General features: G+C 39.8%; 2 long non-coding RNA genes across 2 annotated transcripts in view; one reads left to right on the plus strand and one right to left on the minus strand.

Annotated features, from left to right (window-relative positions):
- Positions 1-14,600, minus strand: part of LOC144054081 (uncharacterized) — a 196,512-nt gene that overhangs the window by 26,598 nt on the left and 155,314 nt on the right. The window lies entirely within an intron of this gene.
- The window catches only part of LOC144054082 (uncharacterized), a 31,989-nt gene that overhangs the window by 4,260 nt on the left and 13,129 nt on the right, over positions 1-14,600 (plus strand). Inside the window, exon 3 of the long non-coding RNA XR_013294593.1 lies at positions 12,472-12,715. This is a non-coding gene — a long non-coding RNA (uncharacterized LOC144054082). The remainder of the gene's footprint in view (positions 1-12,471; positions 12,716-14,600) is intronic.

A 14,600-nucleotide genomic window follows, 5' to 3' on the forward strand; every position in this document is an offset into this window, starting at 1 on the left:
CACATAAAGAGGAAATAAATCCGGATTGTACAAACTTGTAAAGCCTTTGTATGATCAGATTTGAAAGCACACACCGGTTTAAGAGAGGGGGTAATTCCACGTAGCAGCATCACAGAGTTGGAAAAAAAAAGCACTCCTGACACTTCATCGGCAATGCAATGGTAATATCATCCAACCTGTCCGCCTTGCGCATGCATATCATGTCCTTTTCATCAAAGTGACTGTCAATGCTCTTGAGCGGAAAGTTGACGGATAAACGCTAGATTTATCCCTCCTCGTCATTGTAGTCCATTAACGCGGTGCCGCGACTGTCCTGCCACGGGGGCGTGTTAAGAAAAATAGTCACGTGACGTCCAGATCTGTATTGGTGCTCAATCATGTAATGTTCCTTTGCAAAGTGGCATTGCGAAATAGTGGCCTGGCATACATATCACATTCTTTTTCTAACAGATTTATCTAATATCACAGGCATTTGGAGGTTCGAATGTGGATCCTTTTGATGCTGTAGTATGCAAACATTTTAAACACCTAAATAGTGCTTTACTTCTGTGAAACGCTTTCACCAACAATGAAAAAGTGTTTTTAGTTTGCAAAATACGTTTATTTCCATTCAACAGTGTAACAATTTGACAAAACAATTTCGCAAACTATTTACAAATGTGTGCAACTGTGGTACTACTTACAATTATGTGGATGTTTCAAATGCAGTTTTTCTTTTTAGAACGCTCCCCTGCGTGCAAGGAGAGGGACCAGGATTCGCACAAGATTAGTTTCACTTTCGCTTTGTCCGTTTCACGTGCAGACGTTACACTTTCTTGACGGCCTTTTTTTCCGGGGAATAAATAGCAAGTAGCAGACTGTACACACTCCTCCGATGAATATGCATTGGACTTGGGGCACTCTTCGTCGTACAATTGAACGTCCGCCTGAGCGTTGTGCTCCGTGTTTTCCGGTACCAGCATCGCTAGCCCGTGAACCTTTATAACAGCGCTTGCAACTTCGGCGTCAACCTCGGAGTCACCATCATCATCATCGATGATGATCATCGTCGTCATCAATGTGCTCTTTATCGTTGGTCGATGTCTTTGAAAAAAAACGGCTCGACCGTGAGCTGTTGCAAGCGGTCGCCATTATGGCTTCTTCAGCCATTGTCCCCTCAACACTCTACCCCGCCTCACGTCTTCTGCTGACGCCTACCCAATCTTGTCAAAAGAGAGTCATCGCTGCCCTCTAGGGGCCAAAAATAGTCATTAGGCTCAGTAGACCTGCTTGAAACTTTCAACACAGCTGCGGAAGGCTTGCTTGCACCCGTTTCAAAAAAATATATTAAAAAAATTGGATGACGTCTTTTAACGTTATTGGCGGCCCTCCGTAGGTTTTTACTTGACGTCTTTTAACGTCAGTGGCAGTGAAAGAGTTAATACTGAAATTAGGTGGGTTTCTCTGAGGAGTAATAAATGAGTCAAACAATGAACACTTGAGGTTGTGCTTTGTGTAAAAAGTTTTGAGAACCATTGATTTACAGAATTAGGTGGTGGTCTAATGAGTTTGTTTGGCACTGTATGTTTTTAGCCTGTGGGAGCAAGCTGGAGTACGCACAATCTGCACAAAAAAACGCCTGAGCCCACACAGGTATAAACCTTCTTGATGTGTGGTGACATTGCTAACTACTGGACCACTGTATCGTTCGCTCACCTGCTTCATGATCACTATTGAATGAACACACATTAACATACGTGGTACGTGCACAAACTGCTTGCAATCCAAAATGTCAGTAACGTTTTCATTTCTTCTCACTTCTGGTGTTATGATGAATGCTCCAGGCATGAGATAATGTATGGGGTATGGGGTATGTCGTGTGTATAGTGTTTACAAATGGGCATGTTGTAACTCACACAAGACAAATATCCCAAAAAGAGAGCCTGCTCTTACAAATCCTGTACATTTTGTATACATATAAATGTTCTCTCATTTGTAGTAAATAATCAACAGGTATGTTATGGATAACTTAAGTGCATGCCCACACAGCTAATGCAAGACAGTGCTTGTTGCTTAAATTGTCTACGTCTACTAAAAAACGGAGAACAACCTGAAAGGTTGGAAGTGATCTGCAATTGGCAGTGACAAGTAGAAAATCTGCACGAAACGTCTCTGTTAAAACAACTTCATGGCAACCCGTTGACAATCCAGTAAAATGTCGTTTTCTAATTCTTGTGCCCCTTGATGTGACAAATATTGCTCATGTGTTTTTGAAGGAGGTGATTGGGGACCTAATGCGCTGTGGGTGCAACAAACTGACAGCTATCTATACAGAGCTTTTTGCAGTGTTTTGACAGTCATCCTCAAGAAATGTCTATCTAATCAGGAGAAGGCTTTAACTTTTAAGAATATTAAATTGAAGTCGGTCAGGTCAAGTCTTTATTTATGCATACTGTATATTTATGTGTTGGTAATCAAATTATTTGCATTTGAACAATGACTTTTGTAAATGTTTTACTATTTCACATAGTGAAAGCTAGTGATTCATATTACTGCACTTTTGTATGAATGACGACCTCACACAAGGCCAACCACGTGTCATAAAAATTATGCTCAATTATGTTTGCCAGGAAACGTTTTTGTCGTTCGTGTGCAAACAAGGAAATTGGAACTCAACAAAGAAAGTTTGCATAGGGAGGAGGTTGTGGTGGTGTGGGTGGTTCAATGAAACAGTGCACTTTGCTGGAGAAAGCCACTGTACTAGTAGCAAGTTGAGAAGGAATTCTTTCAAATGAAATACAGGTTATCCCATAACTATTACAACATTGGTAGACCGTATTGCTGCCATTTTACTTGTTAGTTACTTGTTAGTTACCGGAATCGTGCAACCACTGCTGAATGAATATCCCCAACACCACTATATGAAAATATACGATACGATACGATACGATATACTTTTATTTTCCCCGTGGGGAACTTTTTCCTGGACTCCGTCCAGCTGCAGTTTACAGTAAGGAAAAAACAACAGAATAGAAAGAGATAAAATCAAAATTAAATAAGTGCAGCAGTAGTTTACAGTGAGAAAAACAACATAATAGAGAGAGATAATTAAAATAAACAATACACACACACTCCTATATATATATATTGCACCACTTAGTTAATGTCGGTTATTAAGTAATTTGATTTGTCGGCAGGAAACTTTGGGCCCTATTTTCATACCACGCAAGTCCAGTACAAAGCGCAGTCAAACTGTGCGCATGTGTGGAGATTTTCCTAGACTAGCGCAGGTAGAAGTGAGTGCTTGTGCTTTGGTGGGAACTCCGCTCCCCTCATTTACACTTTTTAATGTTTGGGAGTCTGTGTTACAAATTGATATATGCTGTATTAAAGAATATAATATACACGCCACAATGAACAGTTCCTCGAATCAATACATATTAACTGAGTATTTTATGATTTTTGAATTACGCACCAAAAACCTTCCCAACTGGGCTATCGCCACAGCCAAACCGGATATGACATCATCAACCTATATTGTTTATCTGCTGGCTGTGCATGTGTTTCCTCCCCGTTTTTAAATTATTTTCCATTAGTCCGTCTCGTCTCGAAGGTGTGAGCCTGTTTCGCTTCCCCGAGATGCATTTTTACAGGAAAAAAAACTGAGACATGGAACGGCACCTGCTACTGATCGAAAGTCATTCAGAAAAGAGAAACAAACAGGTAACAATTAAAATATGTTGACACCCGACCTCATAGTTATGGTTCATGGTAAGGGGTTGCTTTTAAACAATTTTTTTAAGACAATCATGAATGATAATAATTTGTTCAATTCATTTGAACAATGATTCAGAGGAATTATCATATTTTATTTATGAACAAAATACGATGACATGCACCACACACGTACACTAAATGCCGTATGTCTACCTGCACTTGAGTTAAGTTAACCAAAATCGTGTTACAAAACCTGAACCACAACTTAGAACTGCTTTTAGCTTATCTAAAAACCTTGTCTACTTCTGGTCAGCAAATTTCCAGATTTACCGGGTTGCTGTAACAGTCTGTAGTACGGCGCATTTTTGTTTTGTTGTGCCGATTGGTCACTTCTTCCTGTGCCGTTCAATATCCTTTTCCATGACACGTGAGAACGGCAAATACTATTTTTTGTCCATTTAATAAAGTGAGTATAAGTGGAACTTTGTACGTCTTTGCTTTCTGCTGTGGCTATCCAGAAACGGCTAGTGATGGCTTTCCTCGGCCCACACCACTACGCATTACAGCATGTAAACAGAATACACCGGAACACTTATCCGGTGTAGCGTGGTCTACCAAATTCAGAAAAACAATTAACTAGACTAGTCCCGGCACAAAAATCAAGCTGCACCTGTTTTTACGCTGAGTGCACAGATGTCTGTCTACCAAAATAGGGCCCATCATTAGAAAATTCAGGGATAGGCAGGAGATAGGTGTACAGTATTTGAAGGTGTAAAATGCTGACAAAAATTAGGATTGTTTGGCCTTGGCATAGGTCTAAACGAGTGTCATTGTCATTATTGCTGTAATGTCAAAAAATAGCATCAAAATTGATTTTGAACAATTCCCAAGAGAATTGTAAGAAATAGAATTGTAGAAATGCTGTACTAAAAAATCTGATCAAGACACAAGTTACCACCATCATAAAACTGGAATTAACTATATCTTACAGGCAATGATTTAAGCAACATTCTTGACTGTTATATAAGTTTTATGCAGATAGATGGATGGATGGATAAAGACAGACAGACAGACAGACAGAGGGGAGAGACGGGCGCTCTGCTGTACAAAGGAAAAGCCTGGATTAAGTCATGAGTGGCAAGCGACATAGGTTGGATTTTTAACGAGTGAGATCACATCCTTTTCCCTAAACAGAGGAGGAACTCATCTTGGGGTGGACACGCCACTATCTGTCTGAGTTTGTGCAACAAACGGGACATGCAGCCACTCACGCAGGAAGCTTCACACATGCTGGCAAGCTGCACACAACACAATGGAGTGTGTGCGTGTGAGTGTATGGGTGAACCAGGTCGGGAAGTTCATTACATTCATTAGTAATGACGTTGATAATGAGCATTAGAGTTGGCAGAGATTTTATACAGCAGTCTGTCTCCCAAGAATTTTGAAGAACTTCTAATTTGAGGGTATTTAGAAAAATTTAAGGTGACTTTTGTTCATGAAACACAACAAACAGGTCACCTAACAGAAATTTATTTTTTGTTTTTACCTGAAAAAACAAAACAAAACAGTTAAGTGGAAGCAAGTTAAAGGAACATATAACTCAAGTCTATATTTTGTAGTTTTATGATGTATGTGATATTTGTTCTCTTCTTCCCTTCTTGATTGGACTTTCTTTCTGGATGCCCACTTAGTATTGATACTGTATAAGCGTGGCCAATACCCAATCAATACTTATGAGTAGGGGTGTGAATTGCCTAGTACCTGGCGATTCGATTTGTATCACGATTCATAGGTCACGATTCGATTCGATACCGATTAATCCCGATGCGAATCTATACATTGATTATTGCGATTTATTTATTTTTTTACTCAAATTTAGAAAATACTAAGCAGTAAACTTGCACACTGTAAGATTTGTATGAAAATGTATTTCTTTATCTGAAAATTCAGGCTTATAACTGAGCCACTGCATTTAACAAACAGGTTGCAGTCTGTTTCATGTTTGAACAGCACTGAAATAAAATATTAAGGCTTAATGTTCCATTAATATAACATTCTTCCATGCTTAATGTGTGAATCCTAACCCTAAGTAAGACGTTTTGTTGACTATTCCCATTAAAAAAATGATGTTTAAAAATCGATTCGGCCGCATATCGAATCGATTCAAGAATTGCGCGCTGTAATATCACGATATATTGCCGAATCGATTTTTTCTAACACCCCTACTTATGAGAGTATTGATGTAACAATACCATGGAATTTATATGCCCATCACGAATGACTAGCAGCAACAGCACTGATATCACTGAATATCTTTGGAGAAAAGCTAACGGTTGTCATCTGCATGTATTGTACTGTGTGGATTAACCGTTAACAGTTGAATCCCCAAGCATATGCTGTCTCCCTCTTAAATTGTTCTAAAGCTGTATTTTGTAAAACTGGCAAAATCTGAGAGGTGCAGACATCTTTGGCTTGTACAATAGGAAGCAAGTAGACACATCAATAAAGAACATGACTGACAGTTTCATCATTACCATTTTTTTTTTTTAATAAACTACAACAATGTTTTGATTAGCATTGTGAGAAAAGTATTGATTAATAATCTGTTTATTATTTGGTTCCAAATCCTACTGAGAGATGCTGTGAATAGCTTGGTTAGGTTATTTAGCTATTTTGGAGGGACAAATTATCTCGCTCCATCTCTCTCTCCTACCCTGTAGAGCAGACACTGTGTAAACCAAACCACACAGTGAAGTAATAAACGTCATCATCTGGCGAGCTGAGCAATGATGGTGCCCAGATGGAGACATTCTCCCCTTATAGAATTGACACTGTAAGGAAGAAGTTGGTACAAGAGTAGAAGTACTAAAAGGAAATCTGAAAGACCATTTCCAGCTTGGTTTGGTAATGATCAACCTAGTCCTGATTTTTGCCTCATGTCTCTTTTAGTAGTTTTGTCCCCACCTCTTTTCTCCATCCCCTCCCCTCCATCACCCCTCTGCAGACTGGCCTTTCACTTTGGGGGGCCCTCAGCTTCCCTCTCGGCTGACCAGGGAGCTTTCAAGGTACCCTGATGGATGCTAATGTCGGACTCTTTCAGATCGTTTTACAGGCGGAGCCTTTGATCTGCCAGCAGGCCTCTCTCCACGGGCTCCCTGTCCTGAGAAAATGTAAATCCCCACCTTACAAACACCTGTGAAAAAAAAACTACAGAATGGGGGCACAGAGCAAGTTGCTCTAAAGAAAAAGAGAAGACACTGTATTGTGACATTTGGGAAAAGGAAGTACATTAGATTGCAGTGGCGTGTCAAAGAATGAACGCAGAATGGTGCACCGAGAAAGGAGTGGCGAAAGTGAGACACCACAGCTAACAAAGAAGGAAAAGAAGAATGGCTACCAAAAGACGGCCAGACAGAAGGGACAAGGGGGAATAGTAATCAAGGCCGGATAAAGAATTGCTGTGAGGGAGAAACAAAAACAAAAGTTTGAGTAAAACAAGGACAAAAATTCATCTGAAGACCTAGCATGAAAGACAGGAAGAGAAACGGTCGCAGAGACAAAGCAAGACAGAAATGGCAGGACAAAATTTGGGAAGGGCTTTATTTACAATGCACAATTTCACTCGGTGAAGAGGAGAAAAAAGAACTCAGAGAGACAGATGAGCCCCTGCTGTGGAGCTCATGGGGGTGGGGGGTGCTTCTGTTGGGGTGGAGAAAAACGAAGGAAGGAAGAAGTGATTAAAAAAAGAGAGAGAGACATACAGTGCAGGCGACAGTGACAGCAGTGAAAGAGGGCTTGGCTGGCTGGTAGCGCTGTGAATAGCGGGGCTGCTGTTGGACAGCTGGCTGCAGCTGATCAGAGGACAGCCTGTGGAAGAGCGCTTGTCTTCCTGCAGCCAGCTGTTCAGTCCGGAGGCCCGCAGTGACAGCACAAGGCTCGGAATTGATGAGCAAAGGCGCTAGATGGAGTGCGGTGATGTTAACCTTTGTGAAGTGCTGCACTGTATTGCAGCTGGCACACACTGTAACCTCTTCTAAGAAAAGGGAAAATAGAGGAGGGGGTGATGAAGAAGGATTTATGCTTATGTGAGCTTCTTTACGCCCCCCCCCCCCTTTATTGGTGGGGAAATGGCATCTTCAAGCCATCCATTTTCTGTTCAGGGAGCTGAAGCCTATCCCATCCCACTACAGTAAACGCGGACTACACCCTGGACTGGTCACCAGTGAATCTGAGGGCACATACAGAGACAGACAACCTCCCGTGAAAAAATGGTTATACAATGGTAATGCTTTGCTGCATTTCAAACAAGGTCACTTGAATCTGTCAAGCGTACAATGAAATTTCAAGACTATCAAGGCATTCTTTAGTGAAATCTGCCATTCAGCCTCAGAAAGCCTTACTTACTTACTTATGTCAGATTCAATTTAATTAAGTTCACAGTTTTTTAGGAGTGCACATACCACAATTTTCTGCCTTATCACCGATCTATAAAAAGGTTGACTGCCAAATGCCGATTTTTGACGATCACGTTTTTTTTCATAACCAACAGTATACACTTTCAATGTTTCATTACCTTGTTTTATTGTAAAGCATTGAACGATATATGTGGGAAAAAAAATGCAAACGGGTTGTCAGCCCATGAAGTAGTTATTGCAAATAAAAATAAAAAGCCTATTAGTTATCTCACAGCGAAAGAGGACAGTGGCTGACTTTTTCAGACCTCTGCGGGGAAAGATAAGATCGGAGACAAGATCCGTTTTATTTTAAGGCATCGTCCTATCACCAATCACTCAAAATTAAGAAAATCGGTACCGATACCAATCGCGATAGGGGCACCCCTTCTCTGTGTTTTCCTTTTGTTGACCTTATAAGAAGTCCTTATAAGCACTTCAGCATCAAAGTGCATGACCTTTCCTTTGTATCAGTATTTTGATCATAGACACTTCAACATGGTCACAAGGTTTTTTTGTTTAAAAATATGTTTTTCTTCTTCTTTTTGTATGTGCGTGTGTGTGTGTGTGTGTGTGTGTGTGTGTGTGAATGTGTGCTCATTAATTCACCTAAAACCTATTAAAAATCCCATACCGTCATGGTCACAAGGGTTGACGGTCAAACCCACAACCTTTAAGTTGGGAGACGACTACTCGGCCACCTAAGCCATGCCACCCAACAAGATTACACGAAAAGTAAGAGACAGATTTCCACAAAACCTGAGGATGACTACGCTTTACTGAGGGAATGTGTCGTTTAAATCTTCAAATCTTTAAATCAAGGGTGTCTAAATCTGTTCCTTGAGGGCCACTATCTTGCATGTTTTTGATGTTTCCCTCCTCCAACACACCTGATTCAACTGATTAGCAAGCATTGCAGAGGCTTGAAAATGAATCTGAATTGAATGAATTTGAATCAGGTGTCAACACCCCTAAACTAGAGCTATAAGTTGGACTGTTTGAGAAGAATTCTTGTGGCCCAAATTATGGTATGTTATCTGTAGTTGGCCTTCATTGCTGCATCAATAGAAGAGAAGCAAGTAGGGGGTCATTGGGAAAAAAAAACTTCCCAAATGTCAATGTGTGCCTCTCTGCTAACATAACCATCACTGGCCTCTTCACTGATCACCACTCATGCGTTGTTTCATGTCCACATACTTCTTGGTGCTCTCAACCACACCCTCCGCCGCTCTGCGTCCGTCTCCCTTCCTGTTGTCCAATCAAAACATAAGTGATGTCATCCTCCTCGCATCTCTGGATGGGAAGAAAACCCAGTCCAAAGTCCACAGTAGCTGCATCCTCCTGCCTGCATGTCTGCTCGATGTCAGTCCGTCTGTCTGGTTGAGGCACATCCGGCCATCCTGACTCCCCTGTGACTCGGCAAGGCCTCTGTGTCAGGAGGAAGGAAGGAAGGAAGGCCCTGCGGTCACACAGGAGGGAGGATTTGGAGAAAGGGAGGGGGGAAGCGTGCGAGGGTGTCTTTGCTGGACTTGATCCACTCCATTGGAGTCTCTCACTATAGAAGGGCTGTTTGCACAGGGACTATGCCAAACTGAAATGTGCGCGCGCATGAGTGTGTGTGTGTGTGTGTGTATGTGGATGGCTCAAGCAGACAATAACGCGGAGCTGGAGAGATGACTTCTGTGTTACTTTATATTGATGTACTGATGACTGACTATCTGCCTCTTGTTTGTACACTTAAGGTGAAAATGTCAAAATCTTCAAAATGAGCATAAGCACAATGAAATTAATGCTGCAATCATCTTCAGGATGCTAGAATACACTAAATACAGCAAAATTTTTGAGTCTACAACTTTTAGTTTAGGTGTGAGAGCCAAAATGAACTTTTTATTGCTTTAAATGCGTTTTCAGCCCCTGATTGTACACTTAAGGTGAAAATGTCAAAATCTTCCAAATGAGCATAAGCACAATGAAATGAATGCTGGAATCATCTTCAGGATGCTAGAATACACTAAATACAGCAAAAATTTTGAGTCTACAACGTTTAGTTTAGGTGTGAGAGCCAAAATGAACCTTTTATTGTTTTAAATGCGTTTTCAGTCCCTGATTGCACACTTAAGGTGAAAATGTCAAAATCTTCAAAATGAGCATAAGCACAATGAAATTAATGCTGGAATCATCTTCAGGATGCTAGAATACGCTAAATACAGCAAAAAAAATTGAGTCTACAACGTTTAGTTTGGGTGTGAGAGCCAAAATGAACTTTTTATTGCTTTAAATGCGTTTTCAGCCCCTGATTGTACACTTAAGGTGAAAATGTCAAAATCTTCAAAATGAGCATAAGCACAATGAAATTAATGCTGCAATCATCTTCAGGATGCTAGAATACACTAAATACAGCAAAATTTTTGAGTCTACAACTTTTAGTTTAGGTGTGAGAGCCAAAATGAACTTTTTATTGCTTTAAATGCGTTTTCAGCCCCTGATTGTACACTTAAGGTGAAAATGTCAAAATCTTCCAAATGAGCATAAGCACAATGAAATGAATGCTGGAATCATCTTCAGGATGCTAGAATACACTAAATACAGCAAAAATTTTGAGTCTACAACGTTTAGTTTAGGTGTGAGAGCCAAAATGAACCTTTTATTGTTTTAAATGCGTTTTCAGTCCCTGATTGCACACTTAAGGTGAAAATGTCAAAATCTTCAAAATGAGCATAAGCACAATGAAATTAATGCTGGAATCATCTTCAGGATGCTAGAATACTCTAAATACAGCAAAAAAATTTGAGTCTACAACGTTTAGTTTGGGTGTGAGAGCCAAAATGAACTTTTTATTGCTTTAAATGCGTTTTCAGCCCCTGATTGTACACTTCAAGTGAAAATGTCAAAATCTTCAAAATGAGCATAAGCACAATGAAATTAATGCTGGAATCATCTTCAGGATGCTAGAATACACTAAATACAGCAAAAAATTTGAGTCTACAACGTTTAGTTTAGGTGTGAGAGCCAAAATGAACTTTTTATTGCTTTAAATGCGTTTTCAGTCTGATTTCAAATGAGTTGATTGCCTAGAGTTAGATCACCACCACAGAGTGTTAGATTGGCTCCACCTTTCACCTGCTCGTCTCCAGTTTGAGAGAGATTAGTCAGCGCCATTTTCCTCGTCCCCCTTTCTTCCTTGCTTGTCTTCTTCGCTTATTTGATTGGCAAGAAATCTTGGTCTATGCAATCACAACTTGTATGCGCAGCGCCGTCCTACTCGCTAAAGGAGCCTCCCTTGAATACATTGATTTCACTGCTGCGTTTTCAAGTTATTTTGTGTCTACAGCGAAAAAAAAAACAGTTTGTGCCTATATACACAAACAGTAAATACAAATATATAAGTCTGTGCTTCTGGCGTGTAACCGACCGGAAATACTCAAGCCAGTGTCATCAAACATGACGCTCGCAGGAAAAGAATCACACTTCTGGAGCTAGGAGGAAACTGAATAGTTTATTAAGCGTGGCATAAATATAATGTCTTTTATTGAACGTATAGTAGGTTAAAAGCAGAAATGACGTTATTTACGTAATTACGTTTTCCGTGCGTCGTGGTCCGAACGGGTTATTCCAATCGAGCACAAATGACATGTAAACAAAACTAAATTAACTCAGCCCGGAATTCTGACCTTAACCCGAATATTGACTGCATGTAAACGTAGTCACTGACAGTCTTGACAGACAAAATGAGTTTGCAGCCGTGAATTCGTTTTCAGTCTGACTGTGGTCAACATTAACATAGCCTACTTAAAATGCTCGCTTCAAAAGAGGTTTTGGGTTAAAGTTAAAATTATTTTCGATGAGTGGCAAGCCACGAAAAAAATCTGTCAGTGTACTAAAAAAACACACAAAAAAGCCCTTGCTTGTGGAAGCTTTCACCCATGACGGACCAATGTTGATGGAACCACATTTTTGGTGAGTACTTAATTAATGAGGCGAAGCCTCGAAAAAAATATGTCCATGTATTTTTCAAGGGTCCGCTATCAAACTTTTTTTTTTTAAATCCACAGGCCCAATTTACAGATTAAATTTATTTATAATGCCTTAAACACTATGTGGCCTTAAACACTATGAGACTCTGATTCTGAGAGACTCTGATTCTGAAGCTTGGACGCATGCGCGAGATGCTGTGACTATCGCGAGACCGACAGCGAGACCGGGAAACCCCAACATGGCGGCGCCCTGCTGCTAAAATAGAATTAGCTCTATTATACTAAACTAATCCAAATTTAACCATCATATAATTTGCCTTTCTTTTTTTTCCCTCTTTTTCATCCGACAGATTTGGAATACCACCCAACGTGGAGGACCTCGAACGCTTCATCGACGCATATTTGTACAGCTGCGCGATGGAGAATCCTTCCGTCGAGAAACTGTCGAGAAAACCTTCGAAAAAGAGGAAAAATGATTCAGCGACGGACACAGAGAACCTAGCCACTACGGAGGTTTCGGTCAGTATGCTGGAGTCCATAAATAAAAAATTAGAGGTCCTCTCCCTAATCAGCGAGGACGTCAAATAATTAAAGGTAAGCATGGAATTCTTCAGCCAACAAGTAAGTGATCTCCAACGAGATAATGCCGAGTTACACTCTACACTCGTGACTGTTTCAGCCGAGTTAGAAACCGTTAAAAAGGAAAATAAAACGCTAAAAGAAACTGTTGTGGATATTCAATCCCGTACCATGCGGGAGAATTTAATATTCTCAGGAATATCCGAGAATACCTCTGACAATCCAAAGGTTGAGATAAAAAAAATTATGACGACGTCGTTAAAAATTCCTCAGGAGTCGGTAAATAACATCTCTTTTCACCGGGTACATCGGCTTGGAGCCCGTAGGGGCAACAGACCCCGTCCTATTATCGCCAAGTTCGAGCATTTTAAACAGAAAGAATTTGTTAAAAGTAAAGGACGGGAGCTTAATTGAAGCTATATTGTTTGCATGCATAAATTAGTTCTGGTTTCCTGGAATGTTTGTGGCGCTCGCTCAGAAGCAAAAAGAATAAAAACTTTAGACCATCTCTTAAAATTAAAAGCAGATATTTGCCTCCTACAAGAAACCCACCTACAAAAATCTGAAGAAAAATTACTTATTGATAAGAATTTTAGCCAAGCGTACTCTGCCCCTTATAACAGTAGACAAAGAGGAGTCTGTATACTCATACATAAGAATTTACTCTTTACTTTAAATAATACAATAACAGACCCAGAGGGCCGATACATTATTATTCAGGTGACTATATTTAATAAAATATATACACTTGGTAATTTATATGCCCCTAATAATGATGATCCGGCCTTTTTTCATGAATTTTTCTCTCAGCTGTTTGATTTAGCAGCGAACTCTACTATTATTATTGGAGGAGACTTTAACACAGTCTTAAATCCATTAATTGACCGTTCTAATAATACAACATGTAGGCAATTACAATCTACTAAAGTAATAGGGGAATATATGGATGACTTTGGCCTCGTCGACAGCTGGAGACTTAAAAACCCAAATAAGAAGGAATTTACCTTCTTTTCCGCTGTGCACCGGTCTTTTTCAAGAATTGATTATTTTCTTACAAATAACTCTTATTGCTGATAAAACTGTTACAAAAATACATCCTATTATTATTAGCGACCATGCACCAGTCTCCCTTTCCCTACAAGTTGATTATATCTTTAAACCACCACCGACATGGCGGTTTAACATCTCACTGCTAAACGACGCAGAGTTTGACAAAATTATAAGAAAAGAGTGGGCAGACTTTTTGGAAATAAATGACTCTCCAGACCTATCGCCATCTCTTCTCTGGGAAACTGGGAAAGCAGTAATTAGAGGTAAAATTATATCATATTCATCTTTTAAAAAGAAACAGGATAAAAAAATCAGAAAAAGAAAAAGAAGATAAAATTAAACAACTGACGGATGAGTACGCAATAAACCCAAATAACCAAATATGGACTGACTTACAAAATACAAAAATACAGTTAGACGATATGCTAACTAAAAATACAGAATTTATAATACAACAATTGAGATATAACAACTTTGAATATAATAGCAAATCAGGTAAATTTCTTGCAAACCAACTTCAACGCAATCGGCAAAAGTCTCTTATAACGGCTATTAAAGGGACAACTGGTGAATGCACACAATCACCAGAAGAAATTAATCACATTTTTTATAACTATTATCGTAACCTATACTTAGAAACTAACAAGCCTAACCCTGAGCATATTGAGGCATTCCTCAGTAGCTTAAATATACCTCAGTTAACTACTGAATATAAAGACATGTTAGATGCGCCACTTACTATAAACGAGTTGTACAGTGCTCTAGATAGTATGCCTAATGGTAAAGCACCTGGCCCGGATACCGGTTATCCGGCTATATTTTTTAAGCACTTCTGGTTAATGCTTGCTCC

The sequence above is a fragment of the Vanacampus margaritifer genome, chromosome 6, assembly GCF_051991255.1.
Source record: "Vanacampus margaritifer isolate UIUO_Vmar chromosome 6, RoL_Vmar_1.0, whole genome shotgun sequence".
Taxonomy (NCBI): Eukaryota; Metazoa; Chordata; class Actinopteri; order Syngnathiformes; family Syngnathidae; genus Vanacampus; species Vanacampus margaritifer.